The sequence below is a fragment of the Peromyscus maniculatus genome, chromosome 5 (genome assembly GCF_049852395.1).
Source record: "Peromyscus maniculatus bairdii isolate BWxNUB_F1_BW_parent chromosome 5, HU_Pman_BW_mat_3.1, whole genome shotgun sequence".
In the NCBI taxonomy this organism is placed as follows: Eukaryota; Metazoa; Chordata; class Mammalia; order Rodentia; family Cricetidae; genus Peromyscus; species Peromyscus maniculatus.
This window is the reverse complement of record NC_134856.1, coordinates 50604250-50627757: the sequence shown is the minus strand read 5'-3', so window position 1 is coordinate 50627757 and position 23508 is coordinate 50604250.

Genomic DNA, 23508 nt, shown 5'->3' with positions numbered 1-23508 from the left:
AACACATCACGTTCACAATTATGTGGAGAAGCCAGATCCAAAGGGTCATCCCTTGAAAGGAGTCTTCAAAAAGAAAACAAGGGTCTGGAGAGATGGCTCAGAGGTTAAGAGCACTGACTGCTCTTCCAGAGGTCCTGAGTTAAATTCCCAGCAACCACATGGTGGCTCATAACCATCTGTAATGAGATCTGGTGCCCTCTTCTGGTCATACATGCTGTATACAAAATAAATAAATCTTTAAAAAAAAAAAAAGTCTCTTCTGAGATGAAAGAAAGAAAGAAAGAAAGAAGAGAAAAGAAAAGAAAAGAAAAAAGAAAAGAAAAGAAAAGAAAAGAAAAGAAAAGAAAAGAAAAGAAAAGAAAAGAAAAGAAATGCTTGCCCTTCCTGGATCCTGCTCTGAGCATCCTCGGTTGATGGACCACAAAGTGAGGTGGTCACAGCATCTTCCTCCCGGGTTACAGAAGCTCCACGGGACCCCACATCAAGTCCATGGCATTTTCAATAAGAACTAGCTGTTTCTCATGCCCTACTGATTTTTTTACACTTATTTATTTGTGTATGTATACGGACATATACATGCTACCATGTGGGTTCTGGAGCTCAAACTCAGGCAATCAAGCTTGGTGGCAAGTGCTTTACTCAGTGTATCATCTCACACACCCCTTCACCCCTGCTTTTGTTTAGAAGCCATATTGTTTAGAACATCCTAAGTTCTCACCTAACTTGGTTCTCTGCATCTCTGTGGGGATGGTGCAGATTCTGATCATTCTGAACAGTTGGGGCAGATCTTTCTTTGTGACAGGCAGGCAGCTGCCCTGTTCCACTGCACCCATGGCCTCCACCTCTTGCATACTACCAGCACCCCCAAGTTGTGACAAATAAAAAGATCTTTGGACATTTCTAAATGTCACCTGATGGGTGTGGGGGCAAAAATCACTCCTGGTTTAAAGGGAAATGTTCCCTTTCCTCTCAGTCTGTGGTGGCTGCCCCTGTGCCAGCCTTCTATTCAGCCATTTTGTGGGTCACAGGCTACAGCATTTATACTCACACCGTGGTGACTTCCTCATAGAGGAAGTCACGCAGAGGAGCTGGGAGCAAATGTCTTCACAGCCATTTTCTGACTACCAGCGAATGTGGGGACCCATAGGATGCTGTAATGTGCAGCATGAATGAGGTCATGGTTTGGGTGCCTGCTTAATAGCAACAAGCCACGTGCATAACAAAGATCGGATACTGAATGCAAGCAATGGAATGTATGTCCCAAAATGGTCCCAGCTCTCCATCGTGCTCTGGGTTTAGTAGAATTCTCCGGAAGCTTAGTATGAAAAGGTTCTCCCTGAAATTGCATCCGCTTGCAGAGCATTCCAGAACCTGGCTTCTCACAATCATCAGACACCCACTTCACAGAGCATACACTGCGTGCCCATGGCATTTAATTTAATCAGATAATAAAACGCACCTATTTACTCTCTCAGTATAGAGGAGGTCCTTTGCTTCCTGGAGCCTGGATCTCCTCCTCCCTGCTCCTTCTGGGCTGCTGGGAGGCTCTTGTCATTTTCACGGCGACGTTAGCGGGCCTCGAGGACAGGAAGAGGTGGGAGCCTGATTCCATATGTGTCGGACCTGGACCCATGACTGTGAACTGAATGTTGACTCCACTCTGCCCCTGCCCACCTTCTCAGGTTTCAGGGGACCAAGAGGCCAAGGAGAGAACATGAAGCACCACTCCCTTCCCCTCTCATTGCACCACAGGATGACGTCTGTGGACTTAAAGAAAAAGCACTATGGAGGACCGAGTGCTGCTTTGGGATTCACATTTCGTACAATCAATAAATTGACTGGTATACACACACACACACACACACACACACACACAGACACACACACACACATACATCTTAGTATTTGTTTGGCTTTAATGTTTGTTGGTTTGAGATAAGGTCTCTGTATAGAACCAAGGCTGTCCTTGAACTCACTATGTACCCTAGGATGTCCTCAAATTAGCGCTAATACTCCTGCCTCAACCTCCTCAATGCTGAGATTACAGCATAACCAGCTACAGGGTGTTGTCTGGGTTTCCTCCTCTTGAATCAATGTTAATCAGTCAGACTTGGTGGCACATACCTATAATCCCAGCCCTTTGGAGGCTGAGGTGGGAGAATTTTAAGAACAAGGCTAGTGCGTGCTCCATGGTGAGACTGTATTCCCAAAAAAGAAAGGAATAAACCGGGCGGTGGTGGCGCACGCCTTTAATCCCAGCACTCGGGAGGCAGAGCCAGGCGGATCTCTGTGAGTTCGAGGCCAGCCTGGTCTACAGAGCGAGATCCAGGAAAGGCGCAAAGCTGCACAGAGAAACCCTGTCTCGAAAAACAAAAAAAGAAAAGGAAGGAATAAAATAGAAAATAGAGGGGTGGAGAGACTATTCAGGGGTCAAGAGCATGTAGAGGATCTGCCTTCCAATCCCAGAATACACATCAGCAGCTCACAACTGCCTGCAACTCCAGCTCCAAGGGGATCTGATGCCTCTGATCTCTGAGGGCACCCGTACTTATGTGTACTCACACACGCACGTGTGCGCACACACACACACACACTGAAGTGTTTTGCTTGTCTTGCTCTCAACACTGGGGATTGAACCCAGGCCTTGGTACCTTCACCCTTGAAGCGGAACTGTACATGCAATAAACCACACTCATGTGAAAGATCAGGTCAAGTTTGGGTGACTCCTCAGCCATGTGACCTTGACCTCACTTGAAATACAGATATGGGGTGCCCCACACCCCAGGGAAGTTTCTCTGCCCCTGTGCAGCTGACCCAAGCAATCCCTGATCTACCGTCCATCACTACAGACGGGATCCCCGTTTCTCAGAGGTCCTGTGTAGACAGAACCAATGGCCACATCCTCTGGCTCAGCACAGCGATGGAGACAGATCCCTCTGGTTCCTGTGCTGTCAGGTCCTCTGGATGCTGGCTAGTCCGTTCATAGATGAGAATCCCTCCTTCTCTCTCCCTCCCTCCTTTTTCATCTCCCTCTCTCCCTCCTGTTTCTTTTCCTTGCCTTTACTCTATTTCCTTAACTCCTCGGGTATTTCATGAACACATCAGGTACTGTCAATTTTTCTTTTTCTTTTGAGACAAGGTCTCACTATGTAGCTCTGGCCATCCTGGAACTCACTACGCACACCAGGCTGTCCTGGAACTCACAGAGATCCACCTGCCTCTGCCCCGAGTGCTGGGATTAAAGGCATGAACCACCATGCCTGGTGATTCTTTCTTTTAAAATGATTTATTTATGCCGGGCGGTGGTGGCGCACGCCTTTAATCCCAGCACTCGGGAGGCAGAGCCAGGTGGATCTCTGTGAGTTCGAGGCCAGCCTGGACTACCAAGTGAGTCCCAGGAAAGGCGCAAAGCTACACAGAGAAACCCTGTCTCGAAAAAAAAAAAAAAAAAAAAAAATGATTTATTTATTTGTATTTCGTGTGCATTGGTGTTTTGGATTCCCTGGAGTTACAGACAGTTGTGAGCTGCCATATGAGTGCTGGGAATTGAACCCAGGTCCTCTGGGAGAGCAGCCAGTGCTCTTAACTACTGAACCATCCCTCTAGCCCTAAGCATGGCTGATTCTTGCAAGTGACTGACTACCTGGCCCAGCCACAGAGTAGAAAATCATGGATCTTTTATCTGATTTTTTTAAAGAAAAACCTGGCCGGGATGTGGTGGCACATGCCTTTAATCTCAGCACTCAGGGTCAAAGGCAGGCAGATCTTTGTGAGTTCGAGGCCGTCTAGTCTACAGAACAGCCAGGGCTGTAAAACGAAGAAACCCCTGTCTCGAAAAACAAAAATAACAACAACAATACTCTCCCTCAAAAAAGAAAGGAGAAAGCAAAACCTCTCTGTGTGTCATTTAATTGCGTCTCTCTCCCACACCAGCCTTGTCTCTGACGCTGCTCAAATTGACCAATTTATGTGTGACCCTCCTTTCTTTCCGCCTCCATCGGCTGAGTCAGTCGCTAAGCGGCAACGAGAGGGAGGTTTGAGGGCTGTGATGTGTGTCTCGCGAGTGTCACCTTCTTCCACACTCACCCCCAACTCCTTCATTGACCCCCTCCAAACAGTCCTCAGATGAGCAAGGGTAACAACACGAATTCATTCTGCATGTGAAGAAGCTGAGACACAGGGTGGTGGTGGAGCACTCGGGAGAATTGAGCACTCAGGAGGCAGAGGCAGGTGGATTCCTGAGTTCAAGACCAACCTAGTCTACAGATTGAATTCCAGGATAGCCAGAACTACACAGAGAAACCCTGTCTCGAAAAACAAATGAAGAAGGAGAAGAAGGAGGAGGAGCAAGAGGAGGAGAAGGAAGAGGAGAAGAAGAAGGAGAAGGAGAAGAAGAAAAAAGAGATATCACTAAGTTGGTTTGTCTACCATGCATGAAGCTGTAGGTTTGATTTCCAAGTATTTTGTAAGCCTGGTGTAGAAACGCATGTCTATAATCTAAGCACTCAGGAAGTGAATGCAGGTGGATCAGGAGTTCAAGATCAACCTCAGCTATATAGGAAATTTGAGGCCAGCCGGGGCTACTTTAGGAAAAAGCTTAGGTATTCAAGAGAGTGGAGGGAGTCCATCCAAGGGACGTGGAGAGCAAGTACTTTGGAAGGCAGTGAAGCCCAGTTCTCTCTCCTGGATAACTGGATAACACCAACCCATCTTTTCATGTCTCTCCTGACAAGAGACAGTGTGGTGAAGAGTTCAGAACAAGGCTTAGGTGGAAGTCAGTGCTGAACAAATGTGTGTGTGTGTGTGTGTGTGTGTGTGTGTGTGTGTCGGGGGGCGGGGGGCTCAAGTCCTCTTCTCCTTCATCTTCATGAACTCAGAGCTGTCCCCACATGCCTGGCAAGAGGGAAAAGAGTGAACATTTTCTTGTAGCTCCAGGGAGCCTTGCCTCTGGATGCAGGGGAATGTCCAGAACCAAGGAGAGGTGGTGGCAGTCAGTACGACACAAGCCAATCAGAGCAGCTTTAACAAAGGGAAGGCGTGGTTTACAAAGTGCTGAGATGTCTCACAGAACCTCAGTGGCCAGAGCCAACGCTCCTGGGGCCTTCTTTCTGTCTCTCTGTCACACTGGCCTTCCCTGCAGTGTGGCCTTGGCATTCTACAGAGGAGTTCAAACTGACCTAGGGTACTTGTGGCCCAGTTCCAAGGGAAGGATTTGCTTGGCCCTGCTTGGAGCAAATGCCCACTCCAGCCGGTGTCTGAGCTACGCTGTGGTAACTATCCTCTGGAGGCGAGTGACTATGAGCTGGGCAGACCCCACAAAGAGGTATCTTAATACTTAGAGTAACCACTGCTTCCTAGCTGCAGCCCAGTCTTGCACACGCCTGTCTTTTATTCCTGTAGAAGTTACCTTAATTTTATGGTGGCGCGGATTGAACGCAGGGCCTTGCCCATGCTAGGCAAGTATTCTACCACTGAGCTACATCCCCAGATCTGGCTCCCCTACCTGAGCTAGGACATGAGAACAGGCCAACAAATTGCTGACAAGGGCAGAGGTGGGGGTGGAGGGGGGAGTTGGAGTTGCATCCTCTCTTGCTTTCCCTCTCAGAGAGAGAGAGAGTTAATCTTGATTGCCAACTTAAGAGCACCTAGAGTTACCTAGGAGATAGACTCCTGGGCATGTCTGTGAGGGAATTTCTCGATCCAGCAAACAGGGGAGATTGGCCCTGAATGGGGAAGCACCATGGACTAAGATGTGGACTGAATAGAAAGAAAAAAGTAAGCCGGGCGCATGCCTTTAATCACAGCATGCAGAAGTCAGAGCCAGGTGGATCTCTGTGAGTTCAAGGCCAGCCTGGTCTACAGAGTGAGTTCCAGGATAGGCTCCCAAGCTACACAGTGAAACCCTGTCTCGAAAAAACAAAAAACAAAACAAAAAAAAACAAAAAAAAAAAAAAGGAAAGGAAAAAGTAAACTGAGCACACCTGCTCTCTCTCTCTCTCTCTCTCTCTCTCTCTCTCTCTCTCTCTCTCTCTCTCTCTCTGCTTCCTGCTGCAGACACAATGTAAATAGCTACCGCACACTTCTGTCATCATGCACTCCCTATCCTGATGGACTGGACTCTCAGCTGTGAGCAGCAATAAACCCTTCCCTCCTGAATCTCCCTTGGTGAGTTAGTTTGTCACAGCCACAGGAAAACTGACTAATGCACAGGGTGCCCCTCTGTAGCCCAGAGTGGCATCAAACCCAAGATCTACCTGCTTCCACCTCTCAAGTGCTGAGATGCCACCACATTCAGGCATTTTGTTAATAGTACTAACTCAGACTGGCATAGTAATTACCATGTACCAGGCAATTATGTAAATAATTTTCACATATTCATTCATTTAAATTAATTCCTACAATAACGCAGTGAAAAATATGTCCAATGTGCAGATGAGGAAACTGAGGCAAAACAAGGTTAAATAGCTTGAAGTGGACCAATCTGGTTTCAGACCAACTCTTTTTTTTTTTTTTTTTTTAGACAGGGTTTCTCTGTGTAGTTTTGGTGTCTGTCCTGGATCTCGCTCTGTAGACCAGGCTGGCCTCGATCTCACAGAGATCTGCCTGGCTCTGCCTCCTGAGTGCTGGGATTAAAGGCGTGCGCCACCACCGCCCAACCAGACCCACTCCCTTAACAGCCATGTCCTCTTGCCTCATTTTAACTTCAATCCTTTATTTTCTAATTTGTCTTTCATAATGAGAAAAAAAGATTGACTCGGGATGTAGCTCAGTCGGGAGAGTGCTTACACAGCACTTGTGAGATTAGAGACTTAATCCCTAGCACCACATAACCCAGGCATGGAGGCATACATACATGTCTGTCATGTTAGTACTTGGGAGGCAGAGGCGGGTCCTCCTTGGTTCCATAGTGAGATTCAGTCCACCCTGCACTACATGAGTCTTTGTCTCAAAAAACTTAAAATGAGAATGAATAAAGTAAATGTTGTTATTGAAAAAATCGTGAGGATGGTGGGAGAATTTGAGACCTGACATTTCACAGCTGACCATGGAAAAAACAGATTTTTCTGGCCATCCCAAGGAATTGGGGAAGAAGCTGCAGTAGTCACATGGGACCTGGTGACACATAGTTTGGCTTCAGATCTCTTAGAGCCACAGCCCAAGACCACTTGTTCAAAGCACATCGAGAGAGAAATCAAGAGGTCCAGCATGGGTTGCACATGGAGCCTAGCTGGTAGAGGGCTTGCCTTGCACAAACAAAGCTGTGCGTTCAAACCCAGCGCTGCCTGCCTGTGAGCCCAGCACTCAAGAGGGAAGCACAAGGACAGGGGTTCTAAGTCATCCTGAGGCACATGAGACCCTGAATCAAAAGAGGCGGGAGAGATGGAGGGGGAGATGGGAAGATGAGGGGAGAGATGGGAGAGATAAGGGAGAGATGGGGGAGATAAGGGAGAGATGGGGAGGTGGAGGGAGATGGGGAGAGATGGGGGACAAAGTGATCCCCACGCTCAGACATCCAGGTAAGAAACCAGACACACCTGCTCATTTCCATCCAACCAGGCCCCTGAGACTTAGGTCACCTAGGCTCAAAGGAGGCCAGGACTCTTCCCCTCCTCCATCCATCCTCATCCCCAGGACCTTCCTGTTGTTCTCTAACAAATGACTTTGGACTGGGGTGTGGGAACACCCTAAACAACAGGAAGCCCTTGTTACAGAGACTGGAAGCTTGACATCAGGTGTCTGTGGCATAATTCTCTCTCTGGAAGGGTCTGTCCCAGGCCTCTGCTGGCAGTACTTGGCATAGCTTGGCTTGTACAGAAGCCTCACCCTATCTCTGCCTTCATGGTCAAGGCATTCTCCCTCTGTGTCCATGTTCCAGTTTCCCCTTTTTATAAAGATTCCTCCCCACCCAACATGACTTCATCTTGACTTATGACATCCACAGCCACCCACTTCCAAATAAGGTCACATTCAGAGGCGCCAGGGGTTAAGACTCCTGGAGATGGGCATAGTTCCATGGGAAACGAGCCCAAAGCCCCCAACTATTTCCCAGCCTGAGGTAGCTCACTCCTGGATTTCCTCTCCACCTGAGAGAGGACACGTTAGCCACCCCATCTGATCTGGAACAGGCGTGGACACAAGTCTGCCCTACTGGCCTCAATCTCATGCTAGAACATTCACAGGATGTAGTCATGATTCACTCGGCTCACAAGGATGCCCCTGGCAGAAAGAAGGTGACTCAATTTCTAGTTCAGCACTAGAAGGCTTTATCCAAATGGTCAGTCATTGTCTGTGTTCTTCACCATGCTCTGGTTTCTCGGGACAGTGTTAAAGGTGCTGAACCTGAACAGCTCCCAAGGGACGACTGGATTTCACTCAGCATGAGCAGTGGCAGCCCTACAAATTTAAACAGCAGTGGTGACTGACAGGTAGCTAGGGCCTGGACCAGACAGTTAGTCACACAGTAGTCTATTTATAAAGATTTGGATATGTGTGTGTGTGTGTGTGTGTGTGTGTGTGTGTGTGTGTGTGAGAGAGAGAGAGAGAGAGAGAGAGAGAGAGAGAGAGAGAGAGAGAGAGAGAGAGAGAGAGAGAGAGCACTCATGGAGGCCAGAAGGCTTCTTAGGTCTCTTAGGTCTGGAGTTAAGGCATTTATGAGTCACCCACATGGGTGCTGGCATCATGATAAAGCAGCAAGCACTCTTACCCAGCCTGTTTATTGCTTTTTTTTTCCATATTTTTTAAAAGTATGCACATGTGTGGATATCTATATGTGGGTATGTGCATGTGAGTGCAGAGCTCACAGAGGCCAGGGGAAGGCATTGGATCCCCTGGAGCTGGAGTTACGGGCAGTTGTAAGCCAACTGACGTGGGAGCTGGGAACCTAACTTAGGTCCTCTGCAAGAGCAGCAAATGTTCTTAACTGGTGAGCCATCTCTGTAGCCCCTTTTATTCCTATATTTATCCATTTTTCTCTTTCATTTGGCTAAAAACTTTAAGTAGATCTTTCCTGAAGGTTAATTGGCCAAACCTATCACGAGTGTTGATTGTGTTTCCGAAGCTCTGGGTCTTGGTTAAGCTGAGGGAAGCTGATTCTCCTAGTCTTCAGCCAGGGCAGACATCACCAACCATAGACACCATCGATATAGCTAAATCCCAGGGGTCAACCTGTAAGGATTCGGAGAGTACCCACTGATATGGAACACTGGCTTTTTGGGGAAGGAGACCCTAGGAGAGTTCAAAGATGGGGAGATTAAGTCTCACAAACGGGATTTAGAAGGAAATTTACCAACACCCCCACTGATCTCCTGTCTTCCTCCAGCTTCACTCCGGAGTATGCCAGCAGCGTGTGTATCTCTCACCTGTCTGCTTGTTGTCTGCATCTGTGACGGCAGTCCCTTGGGGAGGCTCACCTTGTTCCTGTTCCATCTGCCTCCGACTCTGGAGGCCACCTGCTGTTCGTTCTCTCCCTGATGACCTGCACTGGTGCATCTCCTATCTCATCCTGCATTTTTGGGGTTCCCTCTGGTGACCTCATCATCTGGAGCCCCAGAGAAGGCTAGGAGTCCTGCCTCTGCTGCGACCCTGCCACAGTAGTATCCCTGGTGCTTGGGTTCTCATGCTCTGCTCTGTCACCTGCACATGCTCAGGGCTGGGAGGCCCTTCTGAGGACAGGTAGGGCTCAGCAACCAGCAAAAATTGACTCCTTGGTCCCTGGTTGGCTAATAACCAACGTCACTATGAAACGCTCATTTTGTGGAGTCAGAGAAATAGGCCAAATGGTAAAGACACCCAATGCCAAACCTGATAACCTGAATTCAATCCTTGTGACTCACATGATAGAAGGAGAGAACTGACTCCCACAGGTTTTCCTCTGACTTCCACACATGGGATGGTGTCGTTCTCTCTCTCTCTCTCTCTCTCTCTCTCTCTCTCTCTCTCTCTCTCTCTCTCTCTCTCTCTCTCTCTCTCTCATGCACGCGCACACACCAGATGAAATAAGGAAAAAGAAACATTTTTTAGACAGTGTCTCATGTAGCCCAGGCTGGCCTCAAACTTACTATGTAGCAAAGGATGACCTTGAACTTCTGATCCTCCTGCCCACACTTCCCAAGTGCTGTGATTACAGGCGTGGGACATCATGCCCAGTTTTATGTTGACGACAGAACCCAGGGCTTCATGCAAACTAGACAGAACCCAGGGCTTCATGCAAACTAGACAGAACCCAGGACTTCACGAAAACTAGACAAGCACTCTGCCCGCTGAAGCACATCCCAGGCACCAGGAGCCTTTTTATGCTGCCATACCTGGGGCCCAGAAGGGAGCATGACATCTCTGCGAGGTCATCCTCTGAAGACATCCTCTCTGTCTGTACCTGTGTCTCCTGTTTCAAGTACTTGACTGTCTACCGTAGCACCATGAACTCTTACCTGATAGGCGTATGGTTGGCTAACACCTGAGATTTCCCTCCTAGTCCATTCCTCATCCAGGTTACCTGACTTGAGTCACTGTGGGTGTTGAGTATTCCCCATCCAGAGGCCGACAGCAACTCCTGCTTCCCCAAAGGCTACTCTCAGCAGCTTCTCAGCAAGATTACATTGAAGCAGTTAAGTAATTACCTCCTCTCCTGGGGGTGGCCTTCATGTAAGTATTAAAGCATCAACAAAGGAGGGCTCCCACACACACACACTGTGAAGATGAATGGCTTCCTTACCATACATTTCTAGGGGCTGGAGAGATGGCTCAGCAGTTAAGAGCAATGACTGCTCTTCCAGGGGATCTGGGTTCGATTCCCAACACCCACATGACAGCTCACAACTGTCTGTAATTCTAGTTCCAGGGGACCTGACACCCTCACAGGCAAAATACTAGTGCACATAAATAATAATAGTAATAACAACAACAATAAAACAAGATACATTTCTAGGGGTGGGATAAAGCATTGCTGGGGTTGAAGATTTAGGTATTGTCTTAGGGTTTCTATGGCTGTGAATAGACACCATGACCATGGCAACTCTTATAAAGGGAAACATTTAGGTAGCAGGCATGGTGCTGGAGAAGGAGCTGCATGTTGATATGCAAGCATCAGGAAGTAGACTGTCTTACTGGGTGTGGCTTGACCATATGTGAACCCTCAAAGCCTGTCTCCATAGTGACACACTTCCTCCAACAAGACCACACCTACTCTAACAAAGCCACACTTTCTAATAGTGCCACTCCCTTTGGGGGCCATTTTCTTTCAAACCACCACAGGCATTAAGAAAAATGGTGGTTGGGGTGCCATCATGGAATATAGGGTCCAGGAAGTGCATGCTCTCTGGGACATGTGATGCTTTCCTTATCCTGTGGAAACTTCTTATCCTTTTATAGATGGTCATGTCCACCTTCCCCCAAGAATACCGCCCCCAACCACCCAGAATTCATGGATATGACCTTATTTGGAAAAAGGGATCTTGGCAAATACGTCTAAATTAAGGCTCTCAAAATGAGGTCATCCTAGATTAGAGGGACTGGGGATCCAATGTCAAGGCCTGTGTAAGAGCAGAGAAAGTGACAGTACGGTGTAATGAGGGGATACTGTAAAGTCAGACACAGAGGTGGGAGCCGAGCCTCTGCAAGGCAAGGAAGGCTGGACGGCCTATCACCCAGGAGCTTCGAGGGAAGCTAGGGCTATGTCCCCCAGAACTTCCCAAGAATCAACCTTATAGCCGCTCAGTTTTTGGTTTTCTAGCTTCCTGCACTGGGAGAAAATTGTTTTGTCCTTCCTTCCTTCCTTCCTTCCTTCCTTCCTTCCTTCCTTCCTTCCTTCCTTCCTTCCTTTTTTTTTTTTTTTTTTTAAAGATTTGTTTATTTATTATGTGTACAGTGTTCTGTACTGCACGCATCCCTGCAGGCCAGAAGAGGGCACCAGATCTCATTACAGATGGTAGTGAGCCACCATGTGGTTGCTGGGAATTGAACTCAAGATCTTTGGAAGAACAGTCAGTCATGGCTTAACCTCTGAGCCATCTCTCCAGCCCCCCCCCCCTTTTTTTTTTGGTTTTTGGTTTTTGGTTTTTTCGAGACAGGGTTTCTCTGTGTAGCTTTGGTGCCTTTCCTGGATCTCACTCTGTAGACCAGGCTGGCCTGGAACTCACAGAGATCCGCCTGCCTCTGCCTCCTGAGTGCTGGGATTAAAGGCATGCGCCACCACCGCCCTGTTTTCTTTCTTTCTTTCTTTCTTTCTTTCTTTCTTTCTTTCTTTCTTTCTTTCTTTCTTTCTTTCTTTCTTTCTTTCTTTTTCTTTTTCTTTTTCGAGACAGGGTCTCACTGTGTAGCCAGGGCTGACCCAGCACTCATCATGTAGTCTAAGCTCACCTAGAACTTTTGTAGATCCTCCTGCCTCAGCCTCCTGAGTGCTGGGATTGCAGATGTGTCTCACTATGCCCAGCTGTAGTTCCACATTTTAAGACATCAAGAAGCAGAGTATATGAGTATATATATATATATATATATATATATATATATATATATATATATATAATCTATCATCTGTTTATTATCTATCTCTCCATCATCTATCTATCTATCTCTTATCATCTATATATATATATACATATAATCTATTATCTATCATCTGTCTATCATCTATCTCTCTATCTATCATCTGTCTGTCTATTTATCTATCTATCATCTATCATCTATGTATCTATCATCTGTCTATCTATCATCTATCTATCTATCTATCTATCTATCTATCATCTATCATCTATCTATCTATCTATCATCTATTTATCTCTCTCTATATATAATCTATATAATAGATAGGTAGATAGATAGATGGATAGACAGACAGATAGATAGATGGAGAGATAGATAATAGACAGATGATAGATAGGTAGATGATAGATAAGCAGAGGATGGCAACACACACGGTCCTCAGCACTTGCAGGACTGAGACAGGAAGAGTTTGAAGCCACCCTGTCCTACCTAGGAAATAACAGGTCAACCTGAGCTATAGAGTGAGACCCTGTCTCAAAATAAACAAATAAATAATTTTTTTTTTAAAAAAAAGGACACATAAATATTGGAATCTGGGGCTGAGGATGCAGCTGGGGTGACAGAGTGCTTGCCTAGCACACTGGAAGCCCTGGGTTCAGTCCTCAGGATCATGTAACCAGCTGTGGTGGTGCATGCTCATAATCCCAGCACTTGGAAAGTAGAGGTAGGAGGATCAGTTCAAGGTCATCCTCTCCTGTATAGGAAGTTTGAGGTCAGCTTGGTCTGTGTGAGATTCAATTTCAAAAAGAACGGGTGGTAGCTGGCAAACAAGCCAGTTGGTAGTGTTTGCTGTGCAGCTTGAGGACCTGAGTTCGGATCCTGACCTCTGTACTAAGTCAGACATGCTAATGTGTGTTTGTAACTCTAGTGCTTGGAAGCAAAAGTAGGCAGATTATGCCAGCAGTGGTGGCACATGCTCTAATCCCAGAATTTGTGAGGCAGGGGCAGGCAGATGTCTGTGAGTTCGAGGCCATCCTGGTCTACAAATCAAGTTCTGGTACAACCAGAACTGTTACACAAAGAAACACTGTCTCAAAAACACAAACATGACGGCGGTGGCACACGCCTTTAATCCAGCACTCGGGAGGCAGAGCCAGGCGGATCTCTGTGAGTTCGAGGCCAGCCTGGGATACCAAGTGAGTCCAGGAAAGGCACAAAGCTACACAGAGAAACCCTGTCTCGAAAAAACAAAAAAGCAAAACAAAACAAAAAACAAAAAACCGCAAACAAAACAAACAACAACCAAAAAAGTAGACAGATTCCCTAGAGCCCATTGACCAACAGTCTAGTCAATGGGTGGGCTCTCAGCTCAGGAGGAAATCTTATCTCAAAAGAAAAAAGAAAAAAAATCAGGTATTGAGAGACAGAAGGATCTCCAGCTTCCACAGGAGTACTGTCATGCACACACATGCTGCTGTCTGGGAATGCCCTCCTTGTGGTGACATTCCATCATGGGGGGAGGAGTCATGAAGACCCAGGAAGTGAACGGTCGGCACACAGGGAAAGCTGAAACCAACTGGTTTACTGTAGTCCCTCCCAAGGATAGAGAAGCATCCACTGCTGCAGGAGGAGACTAACCAGGAGAGGCCCGGAAGAGAAGTCAGCAGCCTGCCCATCAGGCACAGAGCTCCAGGCTCCCACCTTTGTCGCCCATGTTGGGGTACACTATTGGAGATGCACCTACCTTTGATTTGTCCAGACTCTTGCAGGTTCACTATTTTGGACATTGGTGTGATTGTACTTCAATCTGAAATGCTCCTTGACTAGGGTGAGGTGTGTGTGTGTGTGTGTGTGTGTGTGTGTGTGTGTGTGTGACTCCAGGAAAAGTTTCACACAGTCTGGTTGCACATGCGTGTGTGAACACACACACATTCAAATATATATTACACATAGACACCAGATAGACATGCACGCACGCACGCACGCACGCACGCACGCACGCACGCATGTGGTCAACTGGGCTCACCACGGGGGCAGGCAGAGGTGTCACTATGTTGGGTGACCTACCCTCAGAGGGAACCTCTGGGGAATAGGCCAACAGTGTGTGGCCCTGCCCAATAGGAAAAGCACAGCGTGAAGTGGTGGTGGGGAGACACTGGCTATTGGGGTTGGCAAAGTAAAATCAAATTCTTTTCATGCGTAGCACACACAAACAAATTCCAGATGGCCTGAGGCCAGCGTGTGAGAAACAAAACTCGAAAATATTTAGTTGAGAATATAAGCCAGTATTTCCATAACCTTGGGGCAGGACAGGGTAGCTTCCACAAGATAAGCCTTGCATCTTGAAACATTTGACTACGCCCAAGCTAAAAAACAGAAAAGCCTCTGGGGCTCACAGGATTCCATAAACAAGTAGGAAGACAAGCTGGGGACCAGCAGAAGATGCTGCTGTGTGGGTGAGCACCCAGGATTTACCCAGAGTGAATAATAAGGTCAGCTGTCAACTCCATCTGTGAAATGGACAAAAAAAGTCAGCAAGGGATTTCCCAGAGCAGAAGCAAGAACACAGGAGACATTTCTCAATCACTCACACACACTCATATGCATGCACACACATATATGCACAGGCATGTACACACACACACACACATACACACACACACATGCATATACTGGCATGCACACAGATACGTGCCGCACATACACATTGGGGAGGGTGTAGTCTGATTTCTTTGGGGCCGTCAGTTCACAAAAAATGACATGGAGACTTATTACTAATTATGAAAGCTCGGCCTTAGCTTAGGCTTGTTTCTAACCAGCTCTTACAACTTAGACTAACTCATTTCTATTAATCTAAGTGCTGCCACGTGGCGTGTGACTGTTACCTCTCCTCCTGCCAGTCCTGCCTTCTCTTTGTCTCCTCCAGTGTCTCTCTCATGCTCAGGTTCATCTCCTATTCTCTCTCTCTGCCCAGAAGTTCCACCCAACCCCTTCATGCCTAGCTATTGGCCATTCAACTCTTTATCAAACCAATCAGAAGTTGCTTTGGCAAAGACACATCTTCACAGTGTACAAAAAGATTATCCCACAACAGGATACAAATTAAACAGGGCCTTAACACTTTACCTGCGTCAAAGTGGCAGAAGTAACTTTAACTTTGTAACACAAGGCCCATGAGTGAGGAGAAGCAGGACTCTCTTGGCTGGTAGATGTCGGGGAAAACCAGGTTGGGAAGCACTTGCTGATTCTTGTTCTTTGTTAGTTTGTTTTTCCATTGCTTTTGTTTTCATTGTTTTGAGACAGGGTTTCACCTTGCCCATTGCCCTTGAACTCTCTATGTATCCAGGAACGACCTTGAACTTCTGAGCCTTCTGCCTCCACCTCCCAAGTGCTGGGATTGCAAGTGTGAGCCATCGCATCTAGCTTATGCAGTGCTAGGGTGGAATCCAGGGCTTGGTGTATGCTAGGCGAGCACTCGGTCAACTGAGCTACATCTCCAGCCTCGGGACCATAATTTTCTAACAAGCTCCCCGATGTTGCTGCTGCTGCCCTGTGGGCCATGCTCTGAGAGCTACTGTATGAGAAGGCAGCGGAGCAGATCCGCAGGAGCACCTTCCAATAAGGAAAAGCCAGAAACCACCTAACTTGTCATTGTTAGAGGCTCAATTATGTTCCCTGTATGATACTGTAATCTTAATCTCGAATCTTTGCAGTCGCAGCTTTATTTAGAAGTAAGGTCTTTGCAGAAAATCAAGTTAAGCTGGAGTGACTGTGGTGGGCTCTCATCCAATAGGACAGGTGTCTTTGTAAGAAGGACGAATGCATGGATGTACTTATCTCAAGTACGCACATCACACCCCATTTTTGCATACACCAAGCCATAGCCCAACCTGAGCAGCAGCATCCCTAAATCCAAATCCTGCAATTCCTGAGCACTGATGTCATGCCAAGTCATGAATCTTTCTTGCACAGAGTTATTAAACTACATTGTGAGGTTACCTTCAGCCTGTATGCCTGAGGTGCATAAAAACCGTGGCAGACTGCCAGGTAGGTCTCCTTTTACCGTGGTTTGAATCTGAACTGTCCCCACAAGGTCATGTGGTTGAACACTTGGTCCCTAGCTGGGAGTGATGTTTGGAGATGCTGTGGAGTGGCTGGAAAGGAGACCTTGCCTGGCAGACACTGGCCACTAGGAGCAGGCCTTGGGAGACATAGTCTGGCCTTCCCTCCTCCTCCTCTCCCTCTTCCTCCTTTTATCTTTTATTTATTCTTTGACAATTTCATATATGTATAGACTGTATCTTTATATTTACCCCCAACCCTGCCTCTTATTCCCCCTGAAGACCCCCACCACCCCTTCCTACATTCATGTCTTTGTCTTTTATCTTTCTCTTTCTTTCTTTCTTTCTTTCTTTCTTTCTTTCTTTCTTTCTTTCTTTCTTTCTTTCTTTCTTTCTTTCTTTCTTTCTTTCTTTTTTTTTAGACATAAAGTCTAACTTTGTAGCCCTGGCAGCCTAGAGCTCACAGGGCAGCGGAACTGCATATGTCTGCCTATCAAGTGTTGGGATTAAAGGCATTCATCACTCATCACCACACCCTGTCTTTTTTTTTTTTTTTTAATGACCCATGGAGTTCAGTCAGTACTGCCTGTAAGAATGCTGACAGATCCTGTTGGCTCGCTCTTATGCGGCTCTTGTTCAGGGAACAGTAACAGCTGTGAGTTCCTGGCTGTATCACTGGCCCTTCTGATTTCATCTCTGCTTCCTGATGAGCCAAGCTCTGAAGAGTAGCCTAGCTGGCACCCACAGCCGGGCCTTTCCCACCTAATGGGCCCAAACTGTGAGTCAAAATCAGTCTTTTCCTCCCTAAAGCATTCTGTCAGGCATGCTGTCCTAGTGATAAAAAAGTAACAAGTGTAGCCAGGCGGTGGTGGCACATGCCTTTAATTTCAGCACTCGGGAGGCAGAGGCAGGCGGATCTCTGTGAGTTTGAGGCCAGCCTGGTCTACAAAGCTAGTTCTAGGAAAGGTGCAAAGCTACACAGAGAAAACCTGTCTTAAAAAAAAAAAAAAGTAACAAGTGTAGATCCTAAGATTTCTCATTATGAATATGCAAATTTTATAATCCTACAGCCTAGAGATGGCTTTGAGGTTGGCTAAAAGCATTTGCTGAGGGCCAGGCATGGTGCCTTTAATCCTAGCACTCAGGAGACAGAGGCAGGTGGATCTCTATGAGTTCTAGTCCAGTGTGGTCTACATAGTGAGTTCCAGGCTAGCCAAGGCTGGCTACCTGGTGAGGCTTCTCATAAAAAAAAAAAGAAAGAAAGAAAGAAAGAGAAAGAGAGAGAGAGAGAGAGAGAGAGAGAGAGAGAGAGAGGAAGAAAGGAAGGAAGGAAGGAAGGAAGGAAGGAAGGAAGGAAGGAAGGAAGGAAGGAAGGAAAAAAAGATAAGGGCAGGATAATCAGTTCAAGGTCAGTCATGGATTCATATAGAGTTAGAGGTGAGCCTGAGTTGTATAAGTCTAGTCTCAAATAACAACAACAATAAATAGAGAGGCCCTTAGTGCAACTCCTAGCACACACACATACACACACACACACACACACACACACACACACACACACACACACACACACACACACTAAGGTAAAATCCATCCAATAAATATTTAGTGCCTATTGGGTAGGGGTTGGACTGGGTCCTGCAACATTGAGCCCAAGAGAGGCTGGTTAATACATCTTCCTTTTCTCTTCTTCTCCTTTTTTTTTTTTTTTGTTGGGAGAGGGGTTAAGAGGCGTTTGAAACTGGGTCTCAACAGCTCAGTCTGGTCTTGAACTCATTACAAAGCTAAGGATGACCTTGAACTCCTGGTCTGTCAGCCTCCACTTTCCACGTAATAGGATTATAAGGTTTGTGCTTGGACCCAGTTTCCTGCTGATAAGGACTGAACCCTTGATTTGTGCGTGCTGGGCAAGCACCAGTAAGCTGAGCCAATCCCACCGTGGTCATTGTTTCTTAAACCGTGTCCACCTTGGGGTGTTACAGCACCTTTCTCTCCTGAGAAAACATCATGTGATTTCTCTGTGCACACAAGGGCAGAAAGCAGTTTGCTAGTGTGTTCCAGAAAGAACACACACACACACACACACACACACACACACACACACACACACACACACACACACCAGACTTCAAAAAGAACAACACGACATAGCAATTTTCTCTCCCTATTTTCTGTTTCATAAAGAACCAAAGAATTCAGATCCATCTTTCATGTCGTAGCAACAGAAAGGAACAAAAAATGCCCCAGAAAGAAACTGACAGCCAAACAATGCAGATCTGCAGCTTCCAGCAGGAAAGGTATGCAGAGCCCAGCACCAAGAAACACACAGGAGCCAGGAAGAGTAAACAAATCCCCATCCAACCCCCTACACCCCCACACATCAGGGAAAGTTGCGTGGGGCTCCCACCTGAGCCCAGGGAGCCTGCCACTGGGATAGGGAGCCCCAGGAGTGAGAGGGAGCCAGTCACATTCCCAGAGGCCAGGAGCCCCAGGTGCTAGTGTACAGACCAGACCAAAGAGGGCTGGGCTCAGAGACACTTGAGGACACCAGGGGTTCCTAGGCAATGGTCTCAAAGACCAGTTGTGAGCACTTAAAAAAAAGGAGAGGAACTAAGATTAAAGCATCATTTTATTTATCTAGTTCCAATTTTTTACATGATGCTATCCAGTGTTAAAACGACGCACTGAGATTTCACCGTTGTTTTCGGCTTTTTGTTTTCTATGGTTTTCTTGTTTGTTTTCGGCTTTTTGTTTTCTATGGCTTTCTTGTTTGTTTTGGGCCAAGGTTTTAGTGTCTAGCCTAGGCTGGCTTCAAACTTAACATGGTCCCACCTTTGCCTCCCAAATGCTGGGATTGTGGGTGTGCACCATCAAGCCCCAGTGTGGGACTGGAAAATGAGGATTTAGAGATAAACAGGAGCTGAGTCACACATTAACCTAGTGAGAACCTATTGAGCGAGCACATACCATATGGCAGGCCCCAACCTAGGCGCTCGGGAGTCCCCAGTGAGGCCCTTGATTGACAGCTGCCCCTTACCTGTAACAGCCATGACTCAGGGCCAGCAGTGGTTCTCAGAGCTGAGAAATCTTCTCTGTCCTCCTCCTTTTATTTTATTTTATTTTATTTTATGTGTATTGGTATGAAGGTGTCAGATCCCCTGGAACTGGAGTTACAGTTATGAGCTGTGGATTCTGGGAATCGAACCCAGGTCCTCTGGAAGAGCAGCCTGTGCTCTTAATGGCTGAGCCATCTCTCCGACCCCCTGTCCTCCTTTTTTCAAAGATTTTTTTTTTTTAAATGAGAAAAACCACTGGAGGCCTGAGAATGGGACTTATTTGACAGAATGTTTGCCTACCATGTAGGAAGTCCCCTAGTCTGACCACCAGCGATACACAAACCAGGCATGGTGGCACATGCTTGCAGTTCCTCTGCTCAGGGAGGTAGAGGAAGGTGGGTTGGGGGTTCAGGGTCATCCTTAGTTGTACAGAGAATTTCTGGCCAGCGTGGGGTCTCAAAAGACAGGGAATTCTTGGTGAGATTGTCCATTGGTGTAGAGCACGTGTTGCTCTTGCAGAGGACCTGGGTTCAATGCCCAGCATCTGCACGGTAGCTCACAACCATCTGTAACTCCAGTTCCAGGAGATCTGACACCATCTTCCATCCCTGCAGACATCAGGGTCATGGGTTGCACAGACAAGCTAGCAAAACATCTGTACATAAGTTCACAAATAAATACATCCAAAAAGCAAAAACAACAACCACCACCACAGATCAGACATAGTTTGCACACCTTTAATCCCAGCACTCGGGAGGCAGAGCCAGGCAGATCTCTGTGAGTTCAAGGCCAGCCTGGTCTACAGAGCGAGATCCAAGACAGGCACCAAGACTAGACAGAGAAACCCCATCTCAAAAAACAAAAAAACAACAAAACAAAAATCAAAACAAGACAAGCACCAAATAAAAAGACAGAGAGAGGAAGAAAAGGCTACATGATGGGCTGGAGAGATGGCTCAGAGGTTAAGAGCACTGGCTGCTCTTCCAAAGGTCCTAAGTTCAATGCTCAGCAACCACTTGGTGGCTCACAACCATCTATCATGAAATCTGGTGTCGCCTTCTGGCCTGCAGGGATACATGCAGGCAGAACACTGTATACATAATAAAATACATCTTAAGAAAGAAAGGAAGGAAGGAAGGAAGGAAGGAAGGAAGGAAGGAAGGAAGGAAGGAAGGAAGGAAGGAAGGAAGGAAGAAAAGACAAGACTACATGAAGTCATGTAAGGCTTGGAGTGCCATAGCCACTAGCTAGGGGACGCCTGACACCAAGTAGCAGGTGGCCTCCCCAAAACCTTTAGAGAGCACGTGACCCTCCTGACACCTTGATCTTCAACTTCTGGCCTGCAGGACAAAGAAAATACAAAATTTTTACAGTTCCAGGCCATCCAGTTTCTGAAATTTTGTTATAGTCACTCTAGGAGATTTGGGGTGTTACTGGTAACATGTGATTTTACCATCTACACTAGGTAAATTTAATACCCACCAAGTCACACATAGCAGTTTTGTCCACAATCTCCCCAAGCTGGCAAAGGCTTAGACACTCCTATCACGGGCAACATGGCAGTGGTCGTGTAAGCAATGGGATGGATAATCACACTCAGCCATATAAGTGAGCCAACTAGCCCGCTGTGGTGGCACACGCCTGTAACCCCAGCCCTGGGGAGACTGAGGCAGGAGGGGCTCAAGTTCTAGGCCATCTAGGGCTATTCAACATGACCATATTTCAAAATGAATAAAAATCAAAGTGAACAGACATGGATGCATCAACATGGACTGTTCTTTTGGGGGGCGGGGGCGGGGAGTGGAGGATGTTTCTCTGAATAGCTTCGGAGCTTGTCCTGGAACTCACTCTGTAGACCAGGCTGGCCTCGAACTCACAGAGATCCGCCTGTCTCTGCCTCCCCAGTGCTGGGATTAGAGGTGTGTGCCACCACGCCCGGCTCTGGATAGTTCTTACAGAGGTTTGGTTGTCAAGGGAAAGACGGCAGACCCTAAAGAGACACTCAGTATTGTCTAAAGCCCAAGACCAGGCCATCTGTATCAATGGAGGTCAGAATAGAGATGACCTTGGAGGCACTGACTGGCTCAGGGTGATGGAGGGCTAGAAGTAAGCTGACTTCATCCTTCATTTCTCTTTCTTTCTTTTCCTTTTCTTCCTTTCTTTCCCCTCTTTCCTTTATTCCTTTTCTTTCCTTCATCCCCTCCTTTCCCCCACCACTTTTTACAAAAATATTTATTTTTATTTTCTGTGTGTGAGTGTTTGCTTGCATGCATACATGTGCACCACATTTGTATCTAGTGTCCATGGAGTCCAGAGGATGATGTCGGATCCCCTGGAATTGGAGTGACAGTTGACTATAAGCTGCTGTGTGGGTCTTCTGCAAGGGCAGCTAGCGCTTCCCAGGTCCCTGCAAGAATAGCCAGTGCTCTTAACCACTAAGCCAGCCATCTTTCTAGCTCCCCTTCCTTCTTTTTTTATGAGACAGCCTCATGCAACCTAAGCTGGCTTCATCACATCGCAGAGGATGACTTTGAACTCCTAATTCTTCTGCCTTTATCTCCCAAACTCAGACACATGCCTTCATGCCCAGTTTTGGGATCAAGTTCTCTGACTGTATCTGAATGTTTGATTCTCAAAGTTAAGCACATGCAAAAATCCCCAGAGCTGGCCCCTTGGGATTTGTTGGCACTGTAGTCTATATGTTATAGCTTAATTTTTAAGAATGAAGAGATAAAAATTAAGCAATAATTGTGAGGCAAGAGATTACAATTGTGCGGGCTAGTTTTATGTCAACTTGGTGCAAGCTAGAGTCATCTGAGAGGAGGGCGCCCCGACTGAGAAAATGCCTCCATAAATCAGACTTCAGGCAAGTCTATAGAGCATTTTCTTAATTAGTGATTGATGTGGGAGGGTCTCCATTCATTGTGGGTGGTGCCATCCCTGAGCTGGTGGTACTGGATGCTATAAGAAAGCAGACTGAGCCAGGTGGTGGTGGCACACCTTTGATCCCAGCACTGGGGACACAGAACCTGGCGGATCTCTGTGAGTTCGAGGCCAGCCTGGTCTACAGAGGGAAATCCAGGACAGACACCAAAGCTACACAGAGAAATCCTGTCTCAAAAAAACAAAAAAAAAAGAAAAAAAACAAAAAAAAACAAAAAAAACCAAAAAAAAGAAGGAAAGAAAGAAAGAAAAGAAAAGAAAGAAAGAAAGCAGGCTGAGCAAGCCATGGAGAAGAAGTCAGTAGTAACATTCCTTCATGGCCTCTGCATCAGTTTCTGCCTCCAAGTTCTTGACCAAGAGCTGGAGACTGCATGAGTGTTCTCATGCCAGAAACTGAGTGTCAATCCTTTGCGTTCAATGCAAAAAGTTGGTACACAGGAATCCCTAGGAACTTTCCATATAGGACAATGTCAGTAGCAACAATGCTGCCTGCCTGGTGGTGAAGGGGAGTCTGCCCTGGGATATCAGCACCTGGCCATACACTTGACTCACTTCCGGCCTCCCAGGACAGTGAACAGAATGTGGTTTCAGGGGACTGAACCAGCCAGATGCTCAAGGACAGACATTTTCTACAGGATACGCATTCTAGGCCGGTCTGGCAGGTCCCCAGCAGAGGCCACTTGAGTGAAGGCGGAAACGAAGAACTCACTGGAACCTGAGGAAAGAGGAAACACCCCACTGGAAACCGAGAATGAGGGTGCTGGGTGCAGACCTCATGAGGGCTGTGGGCTGGAAGTGTGCCTGACCCAACGACCCCTTGTCATCCTGGGGGCAAGATCATACCCACCAGCACCGAAAATTTATCCCAATCCTAAAGAAGTGTGGGAGCTGCTGGCATTTGGTAGAAACAGTGGGCAGCAAGGCTGGACATTCTGGGCTGTGTAGGACAGTCCTCTAGGACAATGACGCTT